Raw genomic sequence first — 22,560 nt, forward strand, 5'->3', positions numbered from 1 at the left:
TCAACTTTATTCCTAACTTGCTAAGAGTTTTTATCAACTCTTGCTAAGAGCTGGGATTTGTCAAATGCTTTTTCTATATGAATTGATATGATTGTATGATTTTTGATTATAATAGAATAGATTCAATATTTGAGAGTCAATCAATGTAAACAGCTTCACACACCTGAAATGAACCCCACCTTGGTCATGGCATATAATTCCTTTTATACATCATTGGGTTCAGTTTCCTAATACTTTGTTGAGGATTTTCACATCTAAGTTTATGAGAAATATTGCTTTGTAGTTTCTTTTTTTATTGACTGTCTGGTTTGGGTATCAGTTAATACTGGCCTCAAAAGATGAGTTGGGAAGTATTCCCTTCTCTTCTGTTTTCTGGAAGAGATTATGTAAAATAGGTGTTAATTCTTTAGTTGGTTTGTAAAGTTCTTCAGTGTAGAGAAAATAGCATAGCAGATCTGGAACTGCTGTCCTTACAAAGGGTCTCTTGCAAGGTTTACCCTTGGCTGGTATGAGAGAATGTGGCTGGAAAGGTAGTTCCCTATGGTGATATAACACTTTCCCTAAATGATAAGAGTGACTCATTGTACCTAGACTGCTAGCATAATGTGATTATGCTGAACTACTGCTTTCCTTGTGAGTGTCTGGAGTGTCAGTGACGTCAGTCAGTCACACAGGCACTACGGGCCTACATGCCCAATGGTTAGGAAAAACCCTCGAACCCAAGGCTCAGGTGAGCTTCCCTGGCAGGCAACTCTTCACACATACTGGTGCAGCTCGTTGCTGGAGAAACTCAACGTCCTGTTTGACTCCACTGGGAGGTGACTCAAACACCTGCACCTTGTGTCTCCCAGACTTTGTCCAGCGTGCCTTTCCCTTTGCCAACCCCACCCTGTATCTTTGCACCATTAATAAATCTCAGACATGCATGAGACAACATGCAGGACCCTGGGAGCCCTACTAGTGAATCACTGAACCTGGTGATTGTCTTGGGGACCCCCCACAGATGCAGTGAAACTATCTGGGCCCAGACATTTCTTTTTCAGGATGATTTAAGTACAAATTCAATTATAAGTTGTTAATGGTTATAGGGATATTCGGATTATTTACAGTGTTTCCTCTTTATCTGCAGGGGATGCGTTCCAAGTCCCCCAGTGGATGCCTGAAACCTAGGATAGTACTGAACCCTATCTACCTATCTATACTATGCACGAGTTTCTTTTTCATTCTTCACCATTTCAAGGATAGAAGATTCATTTTTACTGTAGCAGCCTCAGTATATTATTTCTTCCCTTTATTAAGTTGAGAACTTTCATTTTTTAATTTCATTTTTAAAGGAAGCACTTTATGGCTTCTCTTTGGCATATTCAAATCACCACTGTTGCACTCTGGGGCCATTATTAAGTAAAATAAGGGTAACTGGAACACAAGTACTATAATAACACAAAAGTCAATCTGAGAAAACAGCTACTAAATGACCAACAGGTGATGGTGCAACTCATCAAGACACCGGACAAAGGGAGAATTCACATCCTGGATGCAAAGAGCAGGACAGTAAGAGATTTCATCATGCTACTCAGAATGACACACAATCAAAATTTTATAGATTGTTTATTTCCGCAGTTTTCCATTTAACATTTTTGAGCCACAGTTGACTGAAACAGCAGAAAACAAAACCACAGATAAGGAGTGACTATTGTATTTTACCTTGGTTGAGTTTTGGTAGTTTGTCATTTTCAAGGAAATGATCTATTTCTTCCAAGTTCTCAAATTGATGGGCATATAATTATTAATAGTATTCCCTTGTTATCTTTTCAATGTCTGCAGGATCTGTTGGGATATCCTCTGTTTCATCCCAAATTTGGTGATTGGTGCCTTCATTCTTTTTATTTTTGTCAACTTTCATGGAGATTTTCTTTTTCTTTTCTTTTTTTTTTTTGAGACAAAATCTCACTCTGTTGCCCAGGCTGGAGTGCAGTGGCGCAATCTCTGCTCACTGCAACCTCCGCCTCCCAGGTTCAAGTGATTGTCCTTCCTCAGCCTCCCAAGTAGCTGGGACTACACTAGCCTGCCACCATGCTCGGCTAATTTTTTGTATTTTTAGTAGAGATGGGGTTTCACCGTGTTAGCCAGGATGGTCTCGATCATAGATATTTTTCAACGTCATTGATTTTTTTCAAAAAACCAGCTCTTTATTTCATAATTTCCCCATTGTTTTCCTATTTTCCATTTCATTGATTTCTGCCCTTATCTTTATTTCCTTTGTTATACTTGCTTTGGGTTTATTTTGCTATTCTTTTTCTAATTTCTTGAAGTAGGAATGTAGGTTATTCATTTGAGACCTTTCCTCATTTATAATGTAAACATTTAGGGCTATAATTTCTCACTTAGCCCTGCTTTAACTTCATCTCAGGTGTTCTCGATATCTGTGTTTTCATTTTTCTTCAGTTCTATAGGTTTTTGTTAATTTCTTTTGAGACATTCTCTTTGACCTTAGGATTATTTAGAAGTATGTTGTTTAATTTCCACCGATCTAGAGATCTTCCTGTTATCATTCTGTTATTGATTTCTACCTCGATTCCATTATGATCAGAGAATATGCTCTGTATAATTTCAACTCTTTTAAATGTTATGTTTATTTAGGTTTATTTTATAGCCTAGGATATGCTCTGTATTAGCCCATTTTCACACTGCTATAAAGAAATACCTGAGACTGGGTAATTTATGAAGAGAGGTTTAATTGACCCACAGGCTTGACAGAAAGCATGGCTGGAAGGCCTCAGGAAACTTAACATTAAGGCAGAAGGTGAAGGGGAAGTAAGGACCTCCTTCACATGGTGGCAGGATGGAGAAAGAGCAAAGGGAGACATGTCACGCACTTTCAGACAACCAGATCTTGCAAGAACTCACTCACTATCAAGAGAACAGCAAGGGGGAAATCCACCCCCATGATTCAATCACGTCCCACCAGGCCCCTCCCACAACATGTGAGGATTACAATTTGAGATGAGATTTGGGTGGGGACATAGAGCCGAACCATATCATTCCACCCTTGGCCTCTCCCAAATCTCATGTTCTTCTCACATTTCAAAACCAATCATGCCTTCCCAACAGTCCCCCAAAGTCTTAACTCATCCCAGCATTAACTCAAAATCCACAGTCCAAAGTCTCATCTGAGACAAGGTAAGTCCCTTCCACATGAGCCTGTAAAATCAAAAGCAAGTTAGTTACTTCCAAGATACAATGGGGATACAGGCATTGGGTAAATGCTCCCATTGCAGAGAGAGAAATGAGCCAGAACAAAGGGGCTACAGGCCCCATGCAAGTCCAAAACCCAGCAGGGCAGTCATTAAATCTTAAAGCTCCAAAATAATCTCCTTTGACTCCATGTCTCACATCCAGGTCACACTGATGAAAGGGGTGGGATTCCAAAGCCTTGGGCAGCTCCACCTCTGTGGCTCTGCAGGGAACAGCCACTGTGGCTGCTTTCATGGGCTAGCATTGAGTGCCTACATCTTTTCTAGGTGTACAGTGAAAGCTGTTAGTGGATCTACCATTCTGGGGTCTGGAGGACAGTGGCCCCCTTCTCACAGCTCCACTAGGCAGTGTCCCAATGGAGACTGTGTGTGTGGGTTCCAACCCCACATTTCCCCTCTGCACTGCCCTAGTAGAGGTTCTCCATGAGGGCTCTGCCCCTGCAGCAAACTAATACTTGGACATCCAGTGTTTCCATACGTCCTCTGAAATCTAGGTAGAGGTTCCCAAGCCTCAACCCTTGCCTTCTGAGCACCCACAAGCCTGACACTACATGGAAGCCACCAAGGCTTGGGGCTTGCACCCTCTGAAGCAATGGCCCAAACTGCACCTTGGCACTTTTTAGCCATGGCTGGAGCTGGAGTGGCTGGGACACAGGGTGCCATGTCCCAAGGCTGCACAGAGCAGAGGGGCCCTGAACCTGGCCCAGGAAACCATTCTCCCTTCCTAGGCCTCCAGGCCTGTGATAGGAGGGGCTGATGCTAAGGTCCTTGACATGCCCTGGAGACAGTTTCCCCATTGTCTCAGCTGTTAACATTTGGCTCCTCTTTACTTACGCAAATCTCTGCAGCTGGCTTGAATTCTCCCCAGAAATATGTTTTTTTCTTTTGTACCACATGGTCAGGCTGCAAAGTTTCCAAACTTTTATATTCAGCTTCCCTTTTTAATGTAAGTTCCAATTTCAGAACATCTCTTTATGAATACATATGACTATACACTGTTAGAAGCAGCCAGATCACATCTTGAACACTTTACTGCCTAGAAATTTCTTTCCACAGATCCCTAGAGCAGGGGCACCATGCCACCAGTCTCTTTGCTAAAGCATAGCAAGAGTGAGCTTTGCTCCAATTCCCAGTAAGTTCCTCATTTCCATCTGAGACCACCTCAGCCTGGACTTCACTATTCATCACTATCAGTATTTTGGTCAAAACCATTGAACAAGTCTCTAGGAAGTTCCAAACTTTCCCTCATCTTCGTATCTTCTTCTGAGCCCTCCAAATTGTTGTAACCTCTGCCCATTACCCAATTCCAAAATTGCTTCTACATCTTCAGGTATCTTTATAGGAATGCCCCACTTCTCTGGTACCAATTTTCTGTATTAGTCCATTTTCACACTGCTATAAAGAGCTACCTGAAACTGGGTAATTTATGAAGAAAAGGGTTTGATTGACTCACAGTTTCACAGGCTTAACAGGAAGCATGGCTGGGAGGCCTCAGGAAACTTACAATCATGGCAGAAGGTGAAGGGGAAGCAAGGACCTTCTTCACACTGTCGCAGGAGAGAGAGAGAGAAAAGGGGGATGTGCCACACACTTTCAAACAACTGGATGTCATGAGAACTCACTCAGTATCACAAAAACAGCAGGGGGAAATCCACCCCCATGATTCAATCACGTCCCACCTGGTTCCTCGCCTGATAGGTGGGGATTACAACTCGAGATGAGATTTGGGTGGGGACTCAGAACCAAACCATATTATGCTCTATCCTGGTAAGCATTCTATGGGAGTTTTCAAAGGCGTGTGCTCTGCAGTTGTTGGGCAGGTGTTCTATGTATGTCAATCAATGCAGTTGGTTGATAGCACCATTCAGATGTTCTATATCCTTGTTGATCTTCTGCCTAGTAGTCCTGTCAGTTGCTGAGAAGGGGATGTTCAAAGTTGTGAACTTCAATAACTATTATTATACTACCTCACCATTTACAAATGGGGAGACTGAGGGTTAGGTAGTTCAGTTAAAGCCTTTAAGAGGCAAGGCTGGGCTTTAAAACCAGGTCTTCCTGTCCCTAAAATCCACACCTCTTCTACTGCAGTTCCCACCACTTATGAATGGGTCCAGATTCCTGTCTTTGAAATCAGGGGGGATACTTTCTGGAAATGCAGCTAAATTGGCTCCTTGCTCAGATTTGAGCAGCAGTGAAGCCCCTGGGCTAAAGCCAGGGTAGGTGTTGACCGAGGGCCCCACACATGAGCAAACCCTAAACTTTCCTGCCAAGACCAGGGACGAGGAGACCTATCTGAGTAGTACTGACCAGGGGTCCTCTTCTGCTTCATCTCTTTGGAGTCTCATACTGGGCCCAGACTGGATATAGCCTGGGATTCTCCTTCCTGCCCCCAGCCAGCTTTCTCCACCTGTTGTCCTTAACTGTATTCCCACACTTTCAGTGCAAGCAAAATACAGGTAAATAAATGTGGCTGGAATTGGAAGACAGTCAAATGGAATGAGATTGTCAAGAAGATATGGCTTGATTGGTATAAATACAGCCTAGTGGGGTGGGGGGAAAGCAGAAACCTGACACTGTTTTTTATCATTAGATGCTGGGAAAGGCTGGAATACACTAGACAAATCCCCCTGCGATCTCATCACCACTAAGCCCAACCTGAGACATTTATTAAAATAAAATTTTAAAATTCTTTTACATCTCTTTCTTCCTGGAGGGAAAAAAAATCGTGCATAGCCGGTACCCCCTATAATCATGGCTATAATGAATAAGTGAAACACTCTTGCACACTGGAGCAATGGCTGCCCCTTGGCTTTTTCACCTTGGGCTTCAGGCCAAAGACTGCAGGCAAGAGAGGTACTGACACAGCGTAAAACCCAAGGCCACCTGTTGTCAGCTCCTCTGCTGTATCCTTATCTACCATGTCCTGTGAGTATCCACTTTTGTGGGAACTGTTATATTTTTAAAGTCAACTCTACCAAGTTTGGCTATAAATCTTTTATGGAAATTTAAAGATGAAAAACATATTTCTTCTTCATTGGTCTCATTTGTCTAATAAATGCCTTAGGGACTCACCGCTCAATCAATGTTTCCAATCTCCTGAAATTAAATTATCTTCCTATTGTGAGCTAGATAAAAATGATTTAAGTAGGTGGAATAATTTGGTTCTTATCTTGGTGTTATTGAGTGAATGGCACTATCAGTGTTTTTCCCTGCCTGTGTTATTTATTTCAAGATCAACCTGGGGCTTCTGAAAGACAGAGATTATTTTGCCAAAGAGTATATTTCCCAAATAGTCATAGTGGAGCAAAAGGTACAAACTCGAGGCCAGTGGCCTTCATCAAATGCAAGTGGACTTAGTCTCCCCCAAACCAGAGCATTGATAATAAGGGCATTACATAACACAAGATAAACATATAAATTATAATTACAGAAGAAAGGAAAACTTCTGCATCCTTTGTTAACATATCTTGATATATTTCATTTAGGTGTTTGTGGCACAAACATACACTTAACATTATGTATTAGACTCAAGGCTAGGCTTTGCAGGTTTTAAGATGAACAACCCAGGGCCCTGGAACTCACACAGTTTATAGTTGGAGAGGTCCACATATAAATAGATAATGTTGATAAAGTGGGATCATGCCATAGTTGATGATATAGTTGAATATATGCTATATAATGCTAGCCATATAACTGGCCATAGTGGGAAGGAGTTTGGGATGGAAGCACACCTGGATGGCATGTATTCTAAACAGTCCTGTCCAGCAGAAGCATCTTTGATGATAGAAATGCTCAATGTCTAAGTGTACACTATGACAGCCACTAGCCACATGTGGCTATTGAGCACTAGAAATTGTTTCCTTTTAATCAACTTTAATAGCCATATATGGTGAGTGGCTATCATATTGGATATATAATTCTAAAGTAATGATCCTCGCATCTTTAGTATGCATCAGAACCACCTGAAGATCTCAGTTCTGATCCAGTAGGTCTAGGATAGGGCCCAAGAATCTGCATTCTTACAAGCTCCAGGTGACTCTGACACTGCTGGTCCATGGCTCTCACTCTGGGGAGCACCATTCTGAAGGACTCCAGTCCTTCCAGTCCATGGCAATAAGCCCAGAGCTGACTTCTTTTCCTTTGCCACAGGGCAGACTTAATATGAAGTGGATGAAGTCGACTGGCCAGCCCTCACTCCCATGGCCCCTTCCAGGACCTATCTGGTGGTGTGGAGTGGCTGAGGGCATTTTAGGGATGATGCTAAAGGGAGATTGGTATTGGGCATCCATTCGATTGGTCAAGAGGGGAATCATAAAAGTGATTCCCAGTCACTTTTATGTAGCGTCAATGCTGGGGGTTCTGGTACAGGAGTTGCTTCTGGGATGGTCCTACCACCCATTCTGCTGACGCACCAACACTGACCAGACAGCTCATGCCTTAGAGTCTCTCCATAGCACCAACCCTCAGAGACCAGTGGGTGGGGTGGGGAGAAACAAGGTTTGGAATGGAATCTGTGGGGAATGTTTCCAATCAGCAGCCTTGTATCATTACAAGTGGAAGTTTCAGTCCTTACAGGCACCTAGGCAAAATGGAAGTTCTCTCCTATTAGAAATATTGTTGGTGATTCAACTAAAACAATTATAAACAAACCATCTTCTTTTTTCCCCTTTTTGTTAAGAGAATGAATTATTTTAAAAATAATTTCAACTTTGATTTTAGATTCAGGGGCTGCACGTGCAGGTTTGTGACATGGGTATATTGTGTGATGGTGAGGTTTGGGGTACAAATAACTCCACCACCCAGGGAGCATAGCACCCATGAGGTAGTTTTTCAGCCCTGTCCCTCTCCCCCTCTCCCCACTCTAGGAGTCCCCATGTCTATTGTTTTCATCTTCATGTCCATGGCACCCTGTGTTTAGCTCCCACTTACAAGTAAGAACATGTGGTATTCGGTTTTCGGCTCCAACTTGAAGATTTTTTAGAGATTAACTAGTATAGGAGAAAAGTTGGAAAGCCCTTGAATCTTATAATTACTGTATAAGGGAAACTCAGTAGACATTTGCCCAAATTTGACATTAATCCTGAAAATTTACCCATAACTAATTGGGGAACTAAAAATTCATTTGTTGTAAACTATCAGCAATAATAACAAATTTAATCAACAATGCTAGAGGGAAGACTTAATTATCTTCCTAGCTTCTTTCTAGGAAAATATTACAAAACTTTCATCTGAAGAGAGGGAAGTCAAAAATGTCTAAGAGAAACAAGTACTTAGGAAAACTACACAGATAACTAGCTAAAATGCTTTTTCATGCATTTTTCAATGTTTGTGGTACTGGTCAGTGTTTTAAATTTAATAAATTTAATAATATTTAATGTTTTATTTCTTTTATTATTTTAAACATTGAATCAAAATATTCATTCGTATTTGAAATTTTATATTTTTTTTCCAAGGGGGCCCATCAATTATAAACGTGCTAGGCTCCACAAAACCTGGACTCACCCCTACCCTTCTGCAAGTAATTTTGAAATGAAGCTTCTATAAGCAAAAAGGACTTAGGAAATGCTTTCTTCACTATTGCATTGCCAGTGCCTACCACAGTGCCTAATACACAGTAGGCGCTTAATAAAAACATGTTAAAGAATAAATGAACAGTAAAGCCTATGTTGCAATAGCAGTGAACAATTATCCAAGACAGGGCTACAAGCATCAGGGGAGGTCCCTGGGCGGGTCAGGGGAATACCTATCCTATTCTGTTCCTCCTCATTAACCTGGATTTATGGCCCCTCTGAAGCAATGCTAGGTTCTGAAGGTCTAAAGCTGTATATGCCAATCCCTCAAGGAGCTCTAAACCAGACAAGGGCCCAGAACTTATACAAAACAGAGTGTGACCTCTGATAAATTCCAAGCCGTTCTGCTGGTGCAATGGAGGTAAGAGAAGACAGACCCTCCAGGGTGTAGTTGGGAAAAGTCCACGGAAAGTAGCTGTGAAGCAGAGGAAAGGCGAAGTAGTCAAGGAAGAGCTGCATGGACAAAGGTGGAGGTGGGAGCCCCATGACTTGCTTATAAAGGGAAGAGAAGGCAAATCTTTATCCTCCCTGTAAACAAGGAGGCCCAAGGAGCAAGGTGTGAAGACCAACTTTGGGAAAATTAACTCTGAAAGCCAATACCAGACCAAGGACTTTGACCGCCAACCTAAAAGTAGAAAAGAACATGCACAGGGTTCTGTGCATAGAAAGACCAGTGTGTCAGGTGCGGATCAGAGCACTTTGTCCCCGTGACCCAGAGAAAGGCTTGGAAAGAGATTCCAGGCAGGACAGGACCAAAGGCTATTCCATAGCTCAGTCTCAAGGTTGCACAGGCCAGGGCTGGAGAGGCGGTAAGAATGCAAAGGAGGGATGGAGCTGAGAAATGATGCAATAAGGGAAGCGTTGGTTTGTGTGTGCATTTGTTTTTTACATGTACTGAATGCCTACTTTGCAACAGATGCTTTTTCATAGACTGCTTCGCTGGAAGCTCAGACATCCCTGGGAAAACAGAAGTCGTCATCCTCGTGCATTTAGAAGGATCGGGGGCTGTGTGCACAGACTCACCTCCCGGCACGAGATTCAAGCCAGAACTTCACAAACATATTCTTTTCTGGTTCCTCTTCTTTCCACACGCCACACTGAGGATGTGAGGAATGAGACGTAGAGTCAAGAACAGACTCAGAAAAAACAGCAGCATGGAAGCTAACGTTGAGTGGAACTTGAAGAGGTCTACCAGAGAGCAGGCTGGGGAGCAAGAGGAGGAATGGCCTGTTTTAAAGGGAATCTTTTGGAGGCAACAGTTTCTATTTGAACAGCTGGAGTACTGCCTCTTTCTCCTTGTTCTCTTAGCCTGACAAGTATTTTGAGCCCTGGGACTTTGAAAGAATCACTCCCCAGCTGTCCCTGACATTTTAAAATCTGTTCCCAGTTTGAATTAAGTGGAGTCTTTAGTCTTAGATATGAAGGCTATTGCAAAAAGTTTGTAGAAAGCAGTTAATTTCCTCTCTTTTTCCTTGCTGCAGCTGACCTGGAAAAAAAAAAATATTCAACACAAACAGGCTTTCCTTGTCTCTAAGGAGAGAAAGTCTAGCAGATATGATTCAGAGCCATCAAATTTGATGACCTCATATCTGCACTCCTAGAAAGGGTTCGGCTCTGCCATTCACCCCAAAGGGCTAAGCCACTGGCACACCTGAGGTTAAGCCAATAAAACACAGTAATTCCTTCATGTATGTGCCCTCCATTTTTGCCAACTGTCTCCAGCTTTGTCCTTGGAGAAAATTCAAACATTTAGGTATGGTCAGGGGAGATGTGCTTGTCCTGTTCAATAAAGGAGGAAATATTTATGTATGTCCACAATTTACATTTTAACAGACATGTTAATTTGTTTAAATATTTCCTGACATATCAGTTTTAACATGTTATATTAATCTGTCAAAGACAACTCACCACAGCAGAAAAACAGCTCCCTTTTGCAAAAATCAAAAAAGCTGATCACTTTCAAATTTTCTCTTGTCATGGAGTAAAAATTAAGGAAAAACAATAATGGTGATACTACACCAGGAGGCTGACTTTGAAGATCCTGCAGATATTTTTTAAGGTTTGAGAAAATGACATTAAAAATGAAAGAAACCTTTCAGAGGCCAAGGCAGGTAGATCACAAGGTCAAGAGAGCCAGACCATCCTGGCCAACATGGTGAAACCCCATCTCTACTAAAAATACAAAAATTAGCTGGGTGTGGTGGTGCACACTTGTAGTCCCAGCTACTCGGGAGGCTGAGGCAGGAGAGTCACTTGAACTGGGAGGCAGAGGTCGCAGTGAGCTGAGATCATGCCACTCTACTCCAGCCTGATGACAGAACAAGACTCCGTCTCAAAAAGCAAGCAAGCAAGAGAAGGAAGGAAGGAAGGAAGGAAGGAATCTCTACCTGCTCCAACTAATTCAACACCATTTTTAAATTTTCTTCGTAAATTGCACAAGTGCTGTATGGTTATTATTTCAAAAGATACAAATGTTATAGAAGTATGCTACTAGAGCACTCATGAATATTACAAGTAAAATTTTCAACATACAATGTATAGTATATATCTCAGGGATCATATAAAGAATCTAGACTGTGTTGTATACAATCTCTCAGGGCTCTCTGCCACTATAAAATGTCCCTGGTATCCTGGGCTCGGCTCCAAGTAGTTCTGAAATGCTTGCCCACAGATACATGAAACATTTTTACCAGACTCAGACAAAACAAACAAAAAATAATAATATAAATGTCAGTGTGAGGTTACGAACTGTCCTGATTCTGAAGAACACTCCTTTAGTTTAAGATTGTATCTTTCATCACCCTTTTTTGGTGTTAAACTATCCTTTCTTTTAAAACAATTATAGCAATAGTAGATGGAATTTCTTTTCTAATGGCATTTGTTACAAAATAAAGTTAGCAATCCTAGTTTAGCCTCATTTTTAGAAACCATTTTAACAATTTTTAAGTGTAAAATTTAGTGGCATTAAGTACCTTCACAGTGTTGGGCAACCATCTCCATCATTTCCAGAATTTTATTATCACTCCAAACAGAAACTCGGTAACCATTAAACAATAATTTCCCATTTTCCCCTCCCCCAAGTTCCTGGTAACCACCATCCTGTCTCTATGAATTTGTTTATTCTAAGTGCCTCATATAAGTAGAATCATACGATGTTTGTCCTTTTGTGTCTAGCTTGTTTCACTGAATGTAATGTTTTCAAGGTTCATCCATTTTGTAGTATATCATAATTTCACTCCTGCTTAAGGCTAAGTAATTTTCAATTGTATGTATATACCACATTTTGTTTATCCATTCATCTGTTGATAGATATTTGGCTTCTTTCTCACCTTTTGGCTACTGTGAATAATGTTATAAGCATCAGTGCACAAGTATCAGTTTAAGTCCTTGCTTTCAATTCATTTGGGTATACACCTAGCAGTGAAATGGCTGAATCATACGGTAATTCTATGTTTAACTTTTTGGGGGACCACCAAACTGTTCTCTACAATGGCTGCACCTTTTATATCTCTACCAGCATTTGAGAGAATTCACATCCATATCCTTGTCAACACTTGTTATTTTCCAGTTTTTTAAAATTAGCCATCCTAATGGATGTAAAGTAGTATCTCATCATAGCTTTAATCTACATCTCCCTAATGACTAATGATGCAGAGCATCTTTTCATGTGTTATAGATCTTTCTACCTATTCACACTTTTGCCTGTTTTTGAGTTGGATTGTTTTGTTTTTGAGTTGTAAGGGTTTTTTTTAATATATTCTGGATATAAATCCCCTATGAAACATATGACTTGTAAATATTTTATCCCATTCTGTGAGTTTTCTCTTCACTTTGTTGATAGGGTCCTTTGATGCACAAAAGTTTTTAATTTTTATGAAGTCCAATTTGTCTATTTTTTTCTTTTCTTGCCTATGCTTTTGGTATCATTTCCAAGAAATCATTGCAAATGCAATGTCATGAAGATTTCTCCCTATGTTTTCTTCTAAGAGTTTTTATCATTTTAGACCTTAAATTTGGGTCTTCAATCCACTTTGAGTTAATTTTTGTATATGTATAAGGTAAGGGTCCAGCTTCATTCTTTTGCATATGAGTATCCAGTTTTCCCAGCATCATTTGCTTAAAAAAAATACAAAACAAAACAAAAACTATAACAACTGTCTTTCCCCATTGAGTGGTCTTAGCAGCACGCCTGTTGAAATTTACCATGTATTTGAGTGTTTATTTCTGGGTTCTCTCTTCTGTTTAATTGGTCTATATGTCTATCTTTATGCCAATAACACATATTTTGATTGTGGTAGCTTTGTTGTAATTTTTGAAATCAGGCAGTGTGAGTCATTCAACTTTTTCTTTTTCTCTTCAAGATCGTTTTGGATTTTGGGGGTCTCTTGAGATTTCATATAAGTTTTAGGATGAGTTCTCTATTTTTGCAAAATATGTCATTAGGATTTTGATAGGGATTGCACTGAATTTGTAGATTGCTTTTGGTAGTATTAACATCTTAACAATATTAAGTCTTTCAGTCCAAGAACACAGATGTCTTTCCATTTATTTATGTCTTCTTTAATTTTCTTCTGAAAATATTACGTACTTTTCAGTGTATAAGGCTTTTGTCTCCTTGGTTAAAGTTATTCCTAAGTATTGTATTATTTTTGATGCTGTTGTAAATGAAATTGATTTCTTAATTTCCTTTTTAGATTGTATGTTGCTAATGAATAGAAACACAGCTGGTATTTGTGCTTTTTTGTATTCTGTACCTTTATTAAGTTCATTAACAGTGTGTGCACATGTGTACGTGTGTGTGCGTGTGTATAATATTTACAGTTTTCTACATATAAGAATGTCATCTGCTAAGCAGGATCATTTTATTTCTTCCTTTCCAATTTGAATGGCTTTTACTATTTATATTGCCTAATTTCTCTGGCTAGAACTTCCAGTACTATGTTGAATAGAAATGGTAAAAGTGGAAATCCATGTCTTGTTTCTGGTGTTAGGAGGAAAGCTTTCAATCTTCCACAGTTAAGTGTGATGTTACTTGTGACTTTCTCACATATTGACCAAAAGTTGTTTATTTTATTTAGTTGTGAAATCTGCCAGTTACCAGTATAGTGGCAAGATCAGCTTGGGAACCAGGCAAATTTAGGTTCAAATGAAATAATCTTCTAAGGTTTCTAGGGGCTTTTTGTCATGAGGAAGTAATGAGCATCAAACATACCCATCACCCTAAACAACTGTAAAACTGGATAAAATATACGAAGCAATTATTTTCAAGAATTGGACAACAGGCAGCATGGGGCTGTAATACTTGAAATAAGAGAAATACAAAGTGATGTCCTCAATTATTCTGACTTTCTGCCTGGCACAGGGAAGTAGAACCCAAAACACAGCAGCAGTCTAACTGGAGTGAGAAAAAGATTGGAGTTTGGGGATATTCAGATAACTGGATTTTCATGAGCCCTCTGGACTGTTTGGCTAAATACTAAGTTATACACTATGCAGGGCAAAATTCTGCAAAACCTCACAAAGAACAACTAAAGAAAGGCTGGGAACTGACAGAGATCCTGGAGGTTACTCATTATTGACAGACATTTGAATTTGATCAGCCAGAGTAAAGAGACTGTAGGAATTCAACTGAAACCCAAGAAAAGACACATCTCAGAGACAGAGCCCCTCTTAGCCCTATAGTGAGGATTATGCTAGGCCTACACTAACAAAGCCTAAACCAAATTTCAGCATAATCAACCTGAGCTGCCATGGGTTTACTACTCAAGATTTTTTGCTAACAAGACTATGTTAACAACATTCAATATTCTTTGAGGCAGGTGCACATAATTCAAACTCTTGACATAATTCAAACTCTCACAATGACCAGCATACAATGAAAACATTAGTAGACACTGTAAAGAAGCAGGAAAATGGAACCCATAATATATCAGTTAATAAAAACACAAAGACGTGTCTCACATTGAGTTTAGCTGACAAGGACTTTAAGACACCTAATATAAATATAATTAAGGACTTTAAGAAAAAGATAAACATAATGAGTGGACAGATGAGTAGTCTCAGCAGAGAAATGGACATTATCAAAAGAAGCCACATGGAAATTTTGGAACTGAAAACATTATTTAAAATAAAAATTATATTTTAAATTTCAAATAGAAATTATCCAAACTGAAACACAGAGATAAATAAGATGAAAAAAGACAGAGCCTAAGTATTTGTGTGATGATATCAGTCTAACATACAAGTAATCAGAGTCCCAGAAAGAGAGGAGATAAATATAGCAAAAAAATAATTAAGGAAATAATAGCCTTAAATATTCCAAATTGTAAGTAATTCAACTCATAGCTCCAGGAGATTCAAAGAACCCCAAGTAGGATAAACACAGATGAAATCATAGCAAGACACATCACAGTCAAATTTCTGAAAACCAAAAATAAACAGGCAATTTTAAGAGCAATCAAAGAAAAAAGAAACACTAGATGCAGAGGAACAAAAGTAAAAATAATCCTTAACTTCTCATGAGATTTAAACCAGAATACAATAAAACAAAATATTTAAAGTTCTGGAAGAATAACTTATCAAAATTCTATATACAGTTAAAGAATTCTTCAAAAATAAAAAGTAAAAGAAAGACATTTTCAGGAAAATAAAAGCTGAGATAATTAATTACCAGCAGATCTACACTTCAGAAAACATTAAAAGAAGTTCTTCAGTTTGAAGGGAAATAACAATATATGGAAACTAGGATTCTCACAAAACAATGAAGAGCACCAAAAATGGTAAACGTAGGTAAATATGAAATCATTTTTTTCCTCATTTTTTTTAAAGGCAATTGATTGTGTTGAGTAGTATGCCATGCACCATGAGCATCTACGCAAGTTCTTGCAGCATGTGCCAGATTTCAAAGTTTATCTGTCTCCTGATAAGCAGCAATTTCTGTAGCTAATCCTGAAGGTGACTAAGTAGCAAGGTAATGACAGTGTAAATACTAGGAAACTACTCCCTTTCTAACGGTAGGAAGACTGGCCTGTTAGCTGCTTTCTGCAATGTTTACTGCTTGTTCAAAACATGCTAGGCACTAGACCCTGAGTTCCTTAGCTTCATCACAAAACCTCTGCTTGTGTAGTACCTATCTGGGCCCATCACATCGCCCATGTGGAACTTAGGGGAAAGAGGAGTCAATGCAAATACACAGATGCTCATGCTGCTCATTGTTCTTTGAATAATAAAGTCCTTTGACCCAGGAGTCTCATGTCTCTTGTCAACATCCCTCAAACAGCAACAGGGTACCTATTAGCTTGCAAGTGGGATGAAGTCTCTGAAACTTCACAGTTCTTAATAACTAGTTAAGAAAAAAAATAGTGACAATGTATTGGGAGATTTACAACATATATAGAAGTTAAATACATGCAATAGAATAAGAAATTGGAGTGGTTAAGTGGAAATGTATTATTGCAAGTTTCTTATATTATTGTATTATATTCTAATTATTCTAATATATCTTAACCCAATATATAATTATTGTATTAATTATATTACATAATATATAATTATTGATAATTATATAATTACTAATTGAATTATGTTGTTATATATCTTATATTCTATTATTAATATACTATCTTGAGAGCAGTACTGTCCAATAGAAATATAATATAAACCACAAATACAAGCCACATATATATCTTTAAATTTTCTAGAAGCCACATTAAAAGCATAAAAGAAATAGAGGAAATTGTAGTATTATATTTAACCTAGGATCTTCAAAATATTATAACTTCAATATGTAATCAACATAAAAAATTACTAGTGAACTATTTATTTTACACGTTTTACATTAACCCTTCAAAAGCTAGTGTGTATGTTAAACCATCCACACATCTCAGTTCATTTCAGCCGTATTTCCCATGCTAACATACAAAGGGCTAGCCTACTGGACAACACACTAGAGCAACCACTAACATAAAACAAGAAGGTATAGTTAAACTGCTAGAGGAGATAAAATGGAATACCAAATTAACACTATATTAATCCAGGAGGAGGTGGGAATGAAAAAAAGCAAAGAGTAGATAGGACAAATAACACTTCTAGGCATGACAGATTAATCTGTTATTTTCTCCAGCTGGAATAGGGTACAGCCAAGGAAGCCGTGGCAGATGGAGTAATGCAAACAAAGACATTTAGTTACAACCCACTAATGGTAAGCTTTGTGAACATGGACAAAAAAACTAATCTTTCTTATCCTGCATTTATTCCTTTACCATAGAGCTTGTTTGCCTGCTAGTTTATTCACTTGGAGCAATAAAGTGTTATAGTTAAGAAAATGGATTTGGATATTAGCTCTGGATTTGAATCTTGGCTCTGTCATTTTCAGACCTTAGACAAATTACTTAATTGCCCTAAACTTCAGTTTCCTCATTTGTATAATGGGTATTATACAATACCTGCCTCAAATCCCTGTAAAATACAGTGCCTAGCATCTTGAAAGCTCTCAAAAAGGTAAGTTAGTTGTTTCTTTTTATTATTGTTCAGTTAACTAACTCTTAAGACCATGAACTATAGTCTAGACACCATTCAAGACAGAAAGGATTCAAGGGTGTATGACAAAGACCTTTTTCTTAACAGAGAAGCCAGACATGTAATATCTGACTGCCTATTTAAATGGCTGTTATGAGTCAGAAATAAGAAAGCAGACAGAAGCACTAGGGTAAAAATATAAATGTTGCTATATAAGTGTCTGTATTATGATGTGTAATCTTTTTCCTTGGCAAAACACAGCAACCAAGCAGCCTGGAAAAATTATGGATATAGTTCTGATCCAGCCATTCTCTCCAAAAATTAGTAGGTTTTAGTCTACCAATGAGTGGGAAGTAAATTATTCTCATTTAAAGAGTAGTTTTCTACTTGTTCACCAAGAAGCTCCAATCTTCTGAATCATATTCAACACTGTTAGAAACTACTATTTTGTTGATATTTTCTTCACTAGCATTTTTTAAAGTATTGTGTTCATTCACATATATGTCCCAACCCCTAATTCTAATTTAGACTGAACTATTTCCTAATGAGGGCTACCAGGTGTGTGTGTGTTTAAGTCGTCTGTGTTTATTCTTAGGTCAGGAATTATTTTTATTTTTATTTACATGTTGTAAGCACTGTATACTTCATAGTTGGCATCATCCTCAGAGTAAACTTAAGTCTCTCCCTCTGTGTACGTGTGTGTGTGTGTATATAAGCATATATACATGGGTGTGTATATATATATAAAACACTTTGATACATATTCAATCTATCTTGTTTTGTTTTCAAATCTGAAACATGGATTTAATAAGTTTCATTTTGCCGGTGAGTCTGTGACTTGCCAAAGTCATATAGTAGTCATTAGTGAGACCAGAATGTAGACACAGGTCTGTCTGTCCGACTCCACCCACCTCATGCAACCTCCTTTATATAGTGTCCTCTGCTGGTGGGTGCTTGGGAGAGAGCAATTGTTGAGCAATATTATTTTATATTTGTTCAAAATATAAGAAATTGATGGCCACGCACGATGTTTCATGCTTGTGACCACAACACTTTTGGAGGCAGAAGTGGGAGGGTCACTTGGGCTCAGGAGTTCAAGACTACAGTGAGCCATAATCACACCACTACACTCCAGCCTGGGCAACAGAGTGACACTCATGTTTAAAAATAAAAAATTAAAAAACATATAAGGAATTGGTCACACAACCACAACTGCCTTTACCAAACATTCAGAAGCTTCTCCAGAAGACCACGTACTCCAAGTTGCAGCTAAAACTGCAGCAGCAGTCTACAATCATGTGTTTGCCTTGAAGAGTCGCAACTAAACAATGTACCTGAATTCACCTTTTCCCACATGACTTCCAAGTTAATCATCTATAAGTATAGACAAATCACCCAAGCAAATGCAATACCTTAGATCAAGACTTATTTTTCTTTTTATTTATGTATTATAAGCACTGTATATTTTATTAATAGCCGGCATTATCCACAGAGTAAACTTAAGTCTCAAACAAATCTCATTGTAGGATTTTCTTTACCTGCACCAGATCATAACAACGTCCAAGAATAAAAAGCACTGTGCAAAAAGGAGGTAACAATAAATGCTGGTTAAACTGAATTTTCATGAAGGTTTAAATTCAGCAATCTCTTACCTTTTGTTTCTTTCCTTTAAATTTGATTTTATAATAGAAAATAGGCAATAGCCTTGCACAGAAATTTACTAAGGAAGAAACACAAATGTCCAGTAATAATAATGTAAAAAAAAATTCAACTCTATCAGTGCTGAAAAAAAACCCAAGTGAATATAAGGAGAACCAATGTTTATCTAACATTTATCTGACAATGTTTAACAAAAAATACTGTAAAATGATAATGCCTAGCAGCTGATGAGATGGTTAAATTTTTCAATGTATCTAGAAAACAACATAATAGCATGTATCAAACTCCTGAATAATCTCGTAACTCTTTCACGGAGCATTTCCCTTTCAGGTATTTACCAGATGGAAAAAATAATCATAGCTGCACAAAAATATAGCAATAAAGCAACTCTGTAGCATCATCTCCTATTAATTATTTTGTTATCAAGTGTCTACATGTAAAGTGTTTAAATAAATTGTGGTCAACCCATACAGTAGAATACTGTGTAGTTATTAAAAGTCAAGTAATGGAAGAATTCTAAGTGACCACTGGAAGTACTATAATGTTATAGCATATACAGTTGGTACAGTATGATTGTGTGTGTGTGTGTGTGTATGTGTGTACTGGAAAGATATTTCACAAGATGTAAATAAAAGTGATTTCTAGGTATTGAGATTATGGGTGATTATTTTTCCTGTCTCTCCAGTTTCCCTGCCCCACAGAGGAGGGTTAGCTTGTATATCCCCCAAATCCTTCAATTAGAATATACTACTTTAAGAATGAGAAGCAAAAAAAGAGGAAAAAGGAACTGTGATCTACTTTCAGGGGAAGATGACACTCACACTCTGTTAACTTCCTGAGGGCCAGACCGCCTGGGAGGGAAGCCCCTCACCCCACCTTACTTTGCCCTGCCTGCCAAATCCAGAGGTCCAGTGGCCCAGCCAGAAAGACAAGTTTGTGGGGCTGTCCTCATCCTCTATATTTTGTCCATTTAGCCTAAAATAGCTTGCGAAATATATATTATGTGCTAGCCATGGGGCACACAATAGTGAGGGGGAAAGAGAGAACGGAAGAGAAGGAAGGAAGGATGGGAAGAAAGTGGGGAGGAAGAAAACTTCCCTGGCATATTATGCAGGAGTCTGACCTTCATCAAATGACTGACTCTGAGCCATGCTAGGCAGAGGCAGGGTCACAGGGCTATAGGAGCTGAGTTCAGTGGGAGCTCCCCAGCCCTGACAGAACATCTTTCTTCAGGAAGCAAGCACTGAGTTGAACTCTCAAGGAAGTGCAGGCAATATGGTAAAAAAGGGGTAAGGAAGGGCAGTCCAGGATAGGCACTAGAGATGCCAGGGCAGGGGAGAGCAGGCAGCAAGGCTGGAGTGCCCACAGCCAGGGAGGCTGGATGGGAAGAGACCAAAGCATGTGAGGCCTCAAAGGTACGTGCAGGGGGCACTGAGAGGCTTTGGCAGGGCATCCCTTAGCAGATGTGCCTTCAGACAGGATAGCTCTGGGTGTAGACTGGAGAATGGATTTGGAAGGGGGCCATGGTAGATCCCAGGAGGCCATGAGAAGTCCCATCTAGGGCGGTGACACACACGTGGAATGAAATGATGTATTAGTCTGTTTTCATACTGCAATAAAGACCTACCTGAGACTGGGTAATTTATACAGGAAAAACGTTTAATGGATTTACAGTTACACATGGCTGGGGAGGCCTCACAATCATGGCAGAAGGCAAGGAGGAGCAAGTCATGTCTTACATGGATGGCAGCAGGCAAAGAGAGCTTGTGCATGGAAACTCCCCCTTATAAAACTGTATCTAAGTGAAACTTATTCACTATCACAAGAACAACATGGGAAAGACCTGCCCCCATGATTCAGTTACCTCCCACAACATGGGAAAATTTAAGATGAGATTTGAGTGGGGACACAGTCAAACCATATCAAGTGGAAATACTATTTTTCAGTGACTTTGATGGGGAGTTTCCAATCTTACACTTCCAAATGGTAACAAAGATTGAGTGCAGTGACTCACACCTGTAGTTCCAGCTACTTGGGAGGTTGAGCCAGGACAAGGGGGAGGATTGCTTAAAGCCAGGAGTTTGAGACCAACCTGGGCAAGACAGCAAGACGTTGTCTCTAGAAAATAAAACATTAGCCAGGTATGGTGGTGCATGCCTTTAGTGCCATACTCGGGAGGCTGAGGCGGGAGGATCAGTTGAGCCCAGGAGTTCAAGGCTGCAATGAACTATGATCACACCACTGCACTTTAGCCTGGGCAACAGAGCAAGACTTTATCTCTAAAACAAGCAAACAAATAACAACAAAAACAGTAACAAAAGAAAGCCCAGCTTTTTGGGCAAGAAGTGACAGCTCAGGACCAGGGACATTATAATACAAATTCCGGGTGAGCAGAGGCCACAGCCAATGAAGCACCATTTTGTCTGAAAAGCACAAAATGATTCCCCTTCCACCCTCTGAACCCCTGCTTTGTTCATCAATAACCTTACAATTGCAGCCCACATATCCAAGCTTCAAAGTAAAAGCAGAGAGCTCAATTTGTGTCTATGAAGCAGCGTGCCGTGATGTCATCTGACCCTTTGTTTTCATCTGTGTGCAGTGGAGACAGGAAAGGCACCACTCATCAGACTCCTCCAGGAGCCATCTGCCAAGCCTCTCTCTTCTGAACTGAGTCCTGTTTTCCGTGGCTGTTTTACATTTCTAATGAGAAGCTATTATGTATCACACATAGGTTCATCCATGTAGTCCCTCACTATGGAGGACCTGGCCCCAGCTGAGTCTGCACACTAGATGACAAAGAAGCTTTCAGCTTTAAGGCACCTCCAGATATCTAGTTTCCTCCAAAAATAAAAATAGTAATAAAACAGTTACCATTTATTATGATTGACTTTTTTATAGGTAAATTAACCTACATTAAGGGAATGTAACTTATGTGACCTACTGATACCACAGAGTAGAGACAAGATTCAGCCCAGGCCTACAAGACCACAAAGGCCATTCCCTTTGAGCCCCCTCCCCTCAGCCTTTCCCCTCTCCCTCCATCTGAGAGAGACAGAAGCTTGGGTCAGACCTGCTTCTTGAAGCTACGTGGTCCAAGTCCCATCAGTTTCCAAGCACTTGGGGATCACTTGTGGGATATCACTACAGTGGAAGATAAGCAAACCACTGGGCGTAGTAGGAAAGAGGCCGTTTTCTCAGAGGCCAAGAACTTAAGAAGGGAGTTTCACTGTCTGACCTCCAATGGCCCTACTATGTGTATGATCTTGGATGCATCACTCACTCTATGCCTCAGTTTCCTCATCAGGAGAACAAGAATCATCATACAACAGGCCCAGAATCCTTTCCCTGAAATCCTTCGGTACAGATGTGTTTTATAAATCAGAATTTCTTGATTTTAGAAAGGTAATAGAGTTCACATTTTATAACACTCCTAATGGAGTCTGGTACAGTACCCATTAACCACAAATCAATCACATTAATAGTATGCAGCAAAACAGTGAAATACACCCAGGTGAGATAAATTAAAACTATAAACAGTCTCATCAGTTTAGATGAGATTT

At 39.4% G+C, this 22,560-nt stretch overlaps 1 protein-coding gene and 1 pseudogene across 1 annotated transcript in view; both read right to left on the reverse strand.

Moving 5' to 3' along the window:
- F13A1 (coagulation factor XIII A chain) overlaps positions 1 to 4,795 on the reverse strand; it is a 418,063-nt gene extending 413,268 nt beyond the window's left edge. The window contains exon 1 of the mRNA XM_009450449.5: positions 4,708 to 4,795. The gene's annotated coding sequence lies outside the window, so the exon portion shown is untranslated. The remainder of the gene's footprint in view (positions 1 to 4,707) is intronic.
- Positions 1 to 4,795, reverse strand: part of LOC100613846 (snRNA-activating protein complex subunit 5-like) — a 214,219-nt pseudogene extending 209,424 nt beyond the window's left edge.
- Positions 4,796 to 22,560: the final 17,765 nt, after the last annotated feature.

Source organism: Pan troglodytes, chromosome 5 (genome assembly GCF_028858775.2).
Source record: "Pan troglodytes isolate AG18354 chromosome 5, NHGRI_mPanTro3-v2.0_pri, whole genome shotgun sequence".
NCBI lineage: Eukaryota > Metazoa > Chordata > Mammalia > Primates > Hominidae > Pan > Pan troglodytes.